This window comes from Micropterus dolomieu, linkage group LG05 (genome assembly GCF_021292245.1).
Source record: "Micropterus dolomieu isolate WLL.071019.BEF.003 ecotype Adirondacks linkage group LG05, ASM2129224v1, whole genome shotgun sequence".
In the NCBI taxonomy this organism is placed as follows: Eukaryota; Metazoa; Chordata; class Actinopteri; order Centrarchiformes; family Centrarchidae; genus Micropterus; species Micropterus dolomieu.
In genome coordinates, this window is record NC_060154.1 from 14,090,909 (window position 1) to 14,098,740 (window position 7,832).

Consider the following 7,832-nt stretch of genomic DNA (forward strand, 5'->3'; position numbering starts at 1 on the left):
ACTGTCATTATTTCAATTTATTCTTCACTTGTTTAATGATGGTAAGTTTGTCACACAAAGCTTTAGCAAAGATTTTGAAGGTAATTAAAAAATGCTGTTTAATTTTAACTCACTGTTATACTATTTTACTGTAATTATTTCATCTTATTCTTTAGTTCTTTAATGATGGTAAGTTTGTCACACAAAGCTTTAGCAAAGATTTTGAAGGTAATTAAAAAATGCTGTTTAATTTTAACTCACTGTTATACTATTTTACTGTAATTATTTCATCTTATTCTTTAGTTCTTTAATGATGGTAAGTTTGTCACACAAAGCTTTAGCAAAGATTTTACAAAGTTTAATTTTGGAACTCACTCTTATTTTGCTGCATGCTGTTGAAGGTAATTTATAATGCTGTTTAATTTTTACTCACCGTTATACCATTTTACTGCTTTACTGTCATTATTTCAATTTATTCTTCACTTGTTTAATAATAAAGACTGACTTGATTCCAAAGAAACCTCCTACTGATCCTTTGCTGGCCCCGGAGATTCCGCCTTTTACTTATAACTCACTGCTATACTTTTTTAATGATAAATTTATTGTCACAAACACCTCCTAGTTAATTCATTCAAGTTGTATTACTTAATAAAGTCTTTAAATCAATGGAAAACACACAATGGAAGGATGTACGCAACCCTCTTATCAGTTACACACAGACATATTTCCGTTTGGGCGGGACAGGATGCACCCCCTCTTATCAGTTACATACAGACATATTTCCGGCTGGGGTGGGACCGGATGCACCCCCTCTTATCAGTTACATACAGACATATTTCCGGTTGGGGCGGGACCGGATGCACCCCCTCTTATCAGTTACATACAGACATCCGGTGGGGGTGGTGGTACCGGAAATAGCTGTCAAAAATGAGTTTGATGGAATGTCACTTATAATTCTCTCTCTTGGGTGGACTTACAATTACTGTTGAGAAAGACAGAAAAGGATTCAGGAAAATGTGAGTATACCAGAGAGTTCCCAAAACTCTCAAAGAATGATCCAACACCCTGCTTGTCAATATAGATAGCAACCCAGTGTTGTCCTCCCAGGTGGGAGGGGTCTGTGTTTACCACCAACATGGCGGGTCTCTTTTTAATAACTGATTTAGGAAGCTGGTCACTAGCAAATACTCCAAGAAAGACGCCTTGCTTCACTACCTTATCAAGTACTTTCGACAATTCTATCGTATTCATACTATCATTTGTTAAAGTTAGAAAAAGTCAATGAGAACCTGTCTTCTTGATGATATCTCAATTATAGAATCATATGTGGCGTAAATGACCGCATTTATTATGCGTTGAAGCAGATTTCTAAAACAAGCCTCTAATCTAACACTGCCGTTTTCAATGAGCGACATATGGTCTCCGCATCCTTCATCAGGGCTCAGGTTAAAACAGAACAGACTATATCCATTACAAAATTCGTCATGGCCATAGCATTGTTTTTAAGATACTTTCCAGTTGCTGAGTACAATTGGTGATACTCCCTGATGGCATTCCCTCTGGTAAAGTTGGGTTGAAAGGGTTTTGAAGGATATTGTTAGCCGTCAACGTATAAACATAAAAACTCTATATCATAATGGTTAAATGTAAATGGATTACGAGCATAACTACCTGTAATGGCTCATGATCTAAAATCCTACTGCAATAAATTTAGGTATTTGTCCCAAGAATACATTTTCTTGATTACAAACACGAGTGCCCATTGGGACGCTAAAATTTTTAAGACACACTCTGTCTATGGGATATTTAACGTTGCCATGCATTAATGCCTTAGCGTGTGCTAGCTTAACAGCCAGAGATATGGTGACTTTCTTTACAAACAGGCTTGCTGACATAATGTTGATGTTGTAGATGAAAGTCATCTACAGTGTTGCGCATTAAGCAAAATTCGTTTTTAGCTCTTTTATTTTTTTATTTTATCTTGAGGTCTATGCCATTTATCATTAAATTGTCTTGAAAAAACAAGTCAGAATGTAAAGGGGATATTAGCTCCACCACACGGCCGCCTTGTGTGTACTCCATTCTTTTAACTAGGCCCTCATTCCAGCCGTTGTGCGTCCATATGACCTGCTGTATCCATGCAAAATAGTCCGGATCCAAACTGTGTCTGCAGAGTGTCCTTTCCATAGTTCAAAAGGCACTCTATTATACCCCCGTAAGTATATGTGTTTGATGATTGCGTTATGAGTCGGTCCCCCAACAATATGTGGACCTGTGAAAACATTGTACATCCAGGGTAGTTGATAAAGCCCATTTTGTCTGCTTGATCCAGGTTTCCGCCATCAGCTTTGGTGATTTTTACGCGCGGGTACAGAAACGTATTGTTTAGATCCAGGTAGTCCTCTGTACTAGCTGTAATGAAAAATTCAAGGGGTGCAGAGTCTGATACCGCTGCTAGAGGAGGGAATTCGACGTAGATGCATTTCTCAATACTTGTTTGTGTTAACGGCACCATAAACAGGTCTAGCTCCGACTTAACGCACTCTTGTGACTACCGACATTCTCGTTATAAAATGTCTCTTGTCTTCTGATGTTTTGTCGACTTGCTTGTCCTTGCTTGTTTATTTTTTCTAGTCTTAGTATGGGTCTTCTTATTTGTTGTTCGGCTACGCCTCTTTGGTGGGGAACTCCCTCATTTCCCAGGAGGTCATTTTATTGGTCGGGGGGCCACATCCACTATACCCGACCCCTCTTGACGTCTGTTCATGACGTTAGTAATAACATCCATAGCTATGTTTTTAGCGGCTGTCTTTAAATGAGGGGCAACAAATGTAAATCCTTTCTTGAATAAGGGGAATGCTAATCTAAACAATCCCCTAAAGATACCCCCTAACCCTGCACCATACTGAGCACCGAGCCTGCTGTATCCTGGTAAATCACCACCCGCTTGGGCTGTATAATATGCAACGTACTTGTCCGCATTGTGAGCATATGGATGGTACATGTTTGCTCCTTGTCTAATACTGACATTTTACAGGTCGAAAGTGTAGCTTTATTATCACTTTGCCGTACGTAAAAGGGATATGTTGATTCTGATCTGTCTTGAGAGAAATCTCGATACTATCAATGTGTGTTTTACAGAGCCTCAGGTAGTGGGGTCTGTCATAAGTATTTGTGATCAGATGGTTGTTTGGCCCCGATATATGTACTATTCTTAAAAGAGGGATGTAACTATCCCCTACCGTTTGATGATCAACAATATCGGTATAAACAAATATATTATACATCCCTACGTTAACATCGGCAGGATGTGGCGCCAATACGGCATCTTACTTCGCGGCTGAGATCTAAATGTTGCAATTCCCTCGTGAGTTTTAAAAGCCGCTCCGGGGATAAATCCCAACATTTGTGCAAGTTTTCCTTGAAACGTTAATTCTACGTCTCTTGTTGGTAAAATGCTTACTCTGTTGGTAATGTTGTTGTAATCAAGCTCAATGTGACCCATGTCGTTTTCAGATAAACAACTGTTTAGTTCAGCTATTATCTGTGACATTGTTGTATAGAATCCCTGTGTCACTGATAGAACTACCCTCTTGTTGGATTTTTTTATCAAACACGACAAATTTTGAGTCTTCTGATGAAAACGATTTCCATGTTTTTGGATATTGTACTTCTATCAAACCCACCTCGTATGCAGATTTAAAGTGTAAAGGCTTGGATAGTTTCGTTCTAAAGTTTACTGTTGTATTGCTCGGGTAAAATAATGCAGACGAGTAGTTGGGCAGGGTGACAAAAAAATCCTCTGTATCCATTTATACGTGTGTTTGTAATCTGCTAAGGTAGCTGAATGGCCTGGTCTTCCAAAATCCACGAGTTAAATTTATCTGGCCATCCGACCCATTTGACTAACACCATGTCCCGGCCTTGTCTTTTCTTTCTAGATAAAATCTTTTCTATTTTAAATGTTTTGTTTTTATCTATAATAACTTTTTGCATCTCTTGCTCATAAAATGTCCCCTGTAATATTTCGCCGTTATAGTCTTTTAACCTGTAAACAGGAGGGTCCCTTGACACGCATTCCTTTACAGTGAATCAGTGATCAGTATAATTTTGCTCGTAACCTTTTTAAAAGTGCCGCGTAGTTTTGAAATTCTTACAGTATCGCCCACCTCATATTTAAAATGAATTACTCTTTTATCTTTTGTTTTCTACAAGTTATTATATACGATATCTTCAGTGTCTTTTGTTACATCAATCGGTTTCATTTTAATACTACGATGATAACTATGATTGTAGGAGATGACTAAATCCTGCAATATATCTACGTATCGTTTAGAATTATTGGCTGTTAAATAACGCCACATTTTAGATTTCAGAGTCCTGTTAAAGCGCTCTACTACAGATGCCTTAGTCTCATTTGATGTGGTAAAGTGTACGATACTATTAATTTTCATTAACGCCTCGAAATCTTTGTTTAGGAACTCTTTTCCCTCGTCTGTTTGAATTTTATGCGGTATTCTACCTTCAGCTAAGATATCTTTAAAGGACGCTGTGACGCATTTACCACTCTTATTTTTAAACAACATACCGTACTGAATCTGCGTACCGAACCCCTGTAGTGTCAAATATGGCCTTTTTAAGTTTTTGCTTGCCTCCGTAACCCCCTGCATTTTCATTCGCATAGCATATATTCCTCATCACCTCCTCCATGATCTTTGTTACAAAGACTGACGCTTCAACGTCTGTGTTCAAGTATTTTATTTCCAGCGACATACGCAACATATCCGTCAGCAATGATTACAAGTATACACTTTTCAGAAAATCAGTACAAGCCCCTATGTTTTTACAAACCAAAGATTCAGTTAAGCAATACATCACATCAGCAACATCGACATGTTGTTTTCTGGTAAGCATTAAAACACACAAATCAATGCTAAAAGTACAAAAACAAAAAACATGACCTGTATGAAAATCATTATCGTTCACAGGAAAAACATTTGCTATATCAAGTAGAGTAGATTTCATATCTGCATATTTAGCCGCTGTCATTTGCACCATGGTACGCCATCCAGAGGTCATTCGCCTAACAAATTCTGTCTGTTTGTCAAATCTAGAACAACATAGTGTCCTATCTGTGTCACATATCGCATTAACAGCTTCACACAACAGTGTTCTCATCTTATACACGATGTATCTCTTTTTGACATGGTTTAGTAGACTAGACACATTCCCCATTGTTTTTAGTGTTGTTCCCCCTTCCAGATGTCCAGAGATTCCTTGACTACTGTGCTCACACTGTCCTCCACTCTAACTACGCGTTTAAGAGAGGCAATGAGAAAAGGGTTCCTACAGCCATATCTGTAGAGCAGCTGCTGCAATGTCTCGAATACTGCATTCAAACGTTGGCACCAACCCAAGACCGCGTAGTACATGCTTTTGAGCATCAGCAAAATTTTTGTTAAAAAGCTTCTGTGTAATTTTTCTCTTATGTCCTTTAATATCAAAGAAGGGCAGCATGTCAATGCATGTGTGAGGTTGTTTTCTGCACAATTCGTCTGTATATGCACAATACACACATGTTTGTATAGCTTTTTGTTGCAGTATATCGTATAAATAATACGCTACGGTCACCTGTATAATACTGCTAGCAGTAGTGTTAGGAGATGTGTCTTTGTCGCAACAGTCCAGAGTGTCCAAACATGCACCCTTTAATGGCTTGGCCCTGCTCTTGTCCTCTTCTGCTTTTTCTTCAGGAACGAGAAATGTTAAATTTCTTTTCCCCAGTTCTTTGCCATAGTCATCCACCCATGAGTTATCATCGTCCCGTAGTACTGGAAAATATTTAGGGCTGCTCGATAGACCCTCACCCGATGCACATGTCCTCGTACCTGCACAAAACATTTTAATTAGAACAATGTCACCGTCAGCCCCGTCGTGGAGGTCTTTGAGGTTGTCTGCGGTGTTGTTTGTTGTTCATCTTGCTTGTCCTCAGAAAAAAGTTTTCTTTTGATCCCTACATAGCTAACATAAGGTTTATACCATCTGAATAATTTATCAATGTGTGAGAAGATTTCAAGGGTTCTATCCCATTCTCCCCATTGGACCACAAAGCCGGTGCTGAACCACGTCTCCCACTCTTTAGACGTGATGGGGTAGCCTTTTTGTTGCTCTGGGGTCCCCATCCTTGCCTTTTGAATGATAGAATCGTCCTTGCACGATCTAAAAAAGATGTAGGATTCTGGGTCATAGACTTCAAGGTCTGTTTCTACACGATAGAGCTCTCCTGGCACAGACCCGCCCAGACATGCCCTAATACACACCCTATTTTCACACCCCCATGTCTTTGTTGTTCAACCTTGCTATGACCCCAATCTTTTTTTTTTATTAATTTTTTTTTATTATAATTTTTTTTATTAATTCATTTTTTATATAATTTTTAATTAAAATGTTTTAAAATTATTTTTTAATACATTTTTTGATTAATTAGTTTTTGATTAATAATTGTTTTTATTAATCAAAAATTTATTCACGTGCACGACTGTTACGCGTATTATGCTGGCCTTTATTTACTACTCAGGTTGCTGCAACAGAATCAAGAAAAATGAACACTTCCACAGAAGTTGGACATATTAGAGACCGGTTGAAAGCTTCTTATACTGGATCCGTATTCTTTCAAGGACTCAGTTACAGAAAAAAGACTCTATACAGAGTATTTACATGTTCCTTTTAAGCTGACAGTTTAACAAGCAACACACCAAATTCTCCGCTAGCAGGATCCTTTTGAAAATCAGAGCTACATTATGTCTCTTCCACTTATTTAGTTTCGGCTGCTCTGCCATTGACCACCTTTCAAGTCATGATGGATCGACACAACCTGATAATCCTGCACAGTTGCAAGATGTGAACACACGGCAATCCTGTTATTGATCGGTTCAGTGAAACACAGATCCCCGCCTGATTACCACCTTGCTGTGATGCCGACAGAGGCCTCTCTGCCTCTCTGTGTGTACACATACAAACCACTGCATCAACAAAAAACATTGCATCCCGCAAGTTTTAAAAAAGAAGTATGAAACTTGAAGATTGACTGGTTGCGTAATTTATCTTCTATAATGCGAGTTTCTAAGCGGGAAAGAAGCTATTAATAAATCTACTGATAGAAGTTTGATAATTAATTTACAGTATACACATTTGAAAACTACCAAGTACCAAAGTACCAAAATGCCTCTAACAATAAGATAGATTTTTAGATTAGACTTTTTTGGAATGCGTTTTTCTTTCAAAATGAAATAATCAAAACGTAAAAATACAAATACATGCATACTGTATGGTAGCTTTCAGAACAAAGAATTACATTGTGAGAGTCGTGACAGTCTGCCATCAAACTGTGCTGTTGGATATATTGTGTTGGAGCCATTTTGGCAGATGATGAGACTCTTGTCTAAATAAATAAATAACTCAAACAGTGGACAAGCCTGTTCACTTTTGGAAAAAGTTACTTTGTTGAAATTAAATTAAACGTTTTCATCACCAGGATTTGGGCTGCATAGCTGTTGATAGACAGAAGTGATGGATGGCGTCTTCCTGGCATGAGAATCAGTCTTGTGTAAGTAACATGACTTTAAACATTGCTCTCCACCAACAACTTTCTTTTAGCTGTTAATTTATCAAAGTACTTAATAAACACATCGTGGCAGAGTGAAAGGGCCTCAGTCCATCTCAGAGCTTTTCTTCTTCAGCAGCTACAATCTGAGCCGACCGCTCAGCAAGCGAGTGCGTTGCAGTTATCAAAAGTCATCATCTCTGTATTTATCTAGCTGGCATGGCTTCAGTCACAGAACAAGCTGGATCCT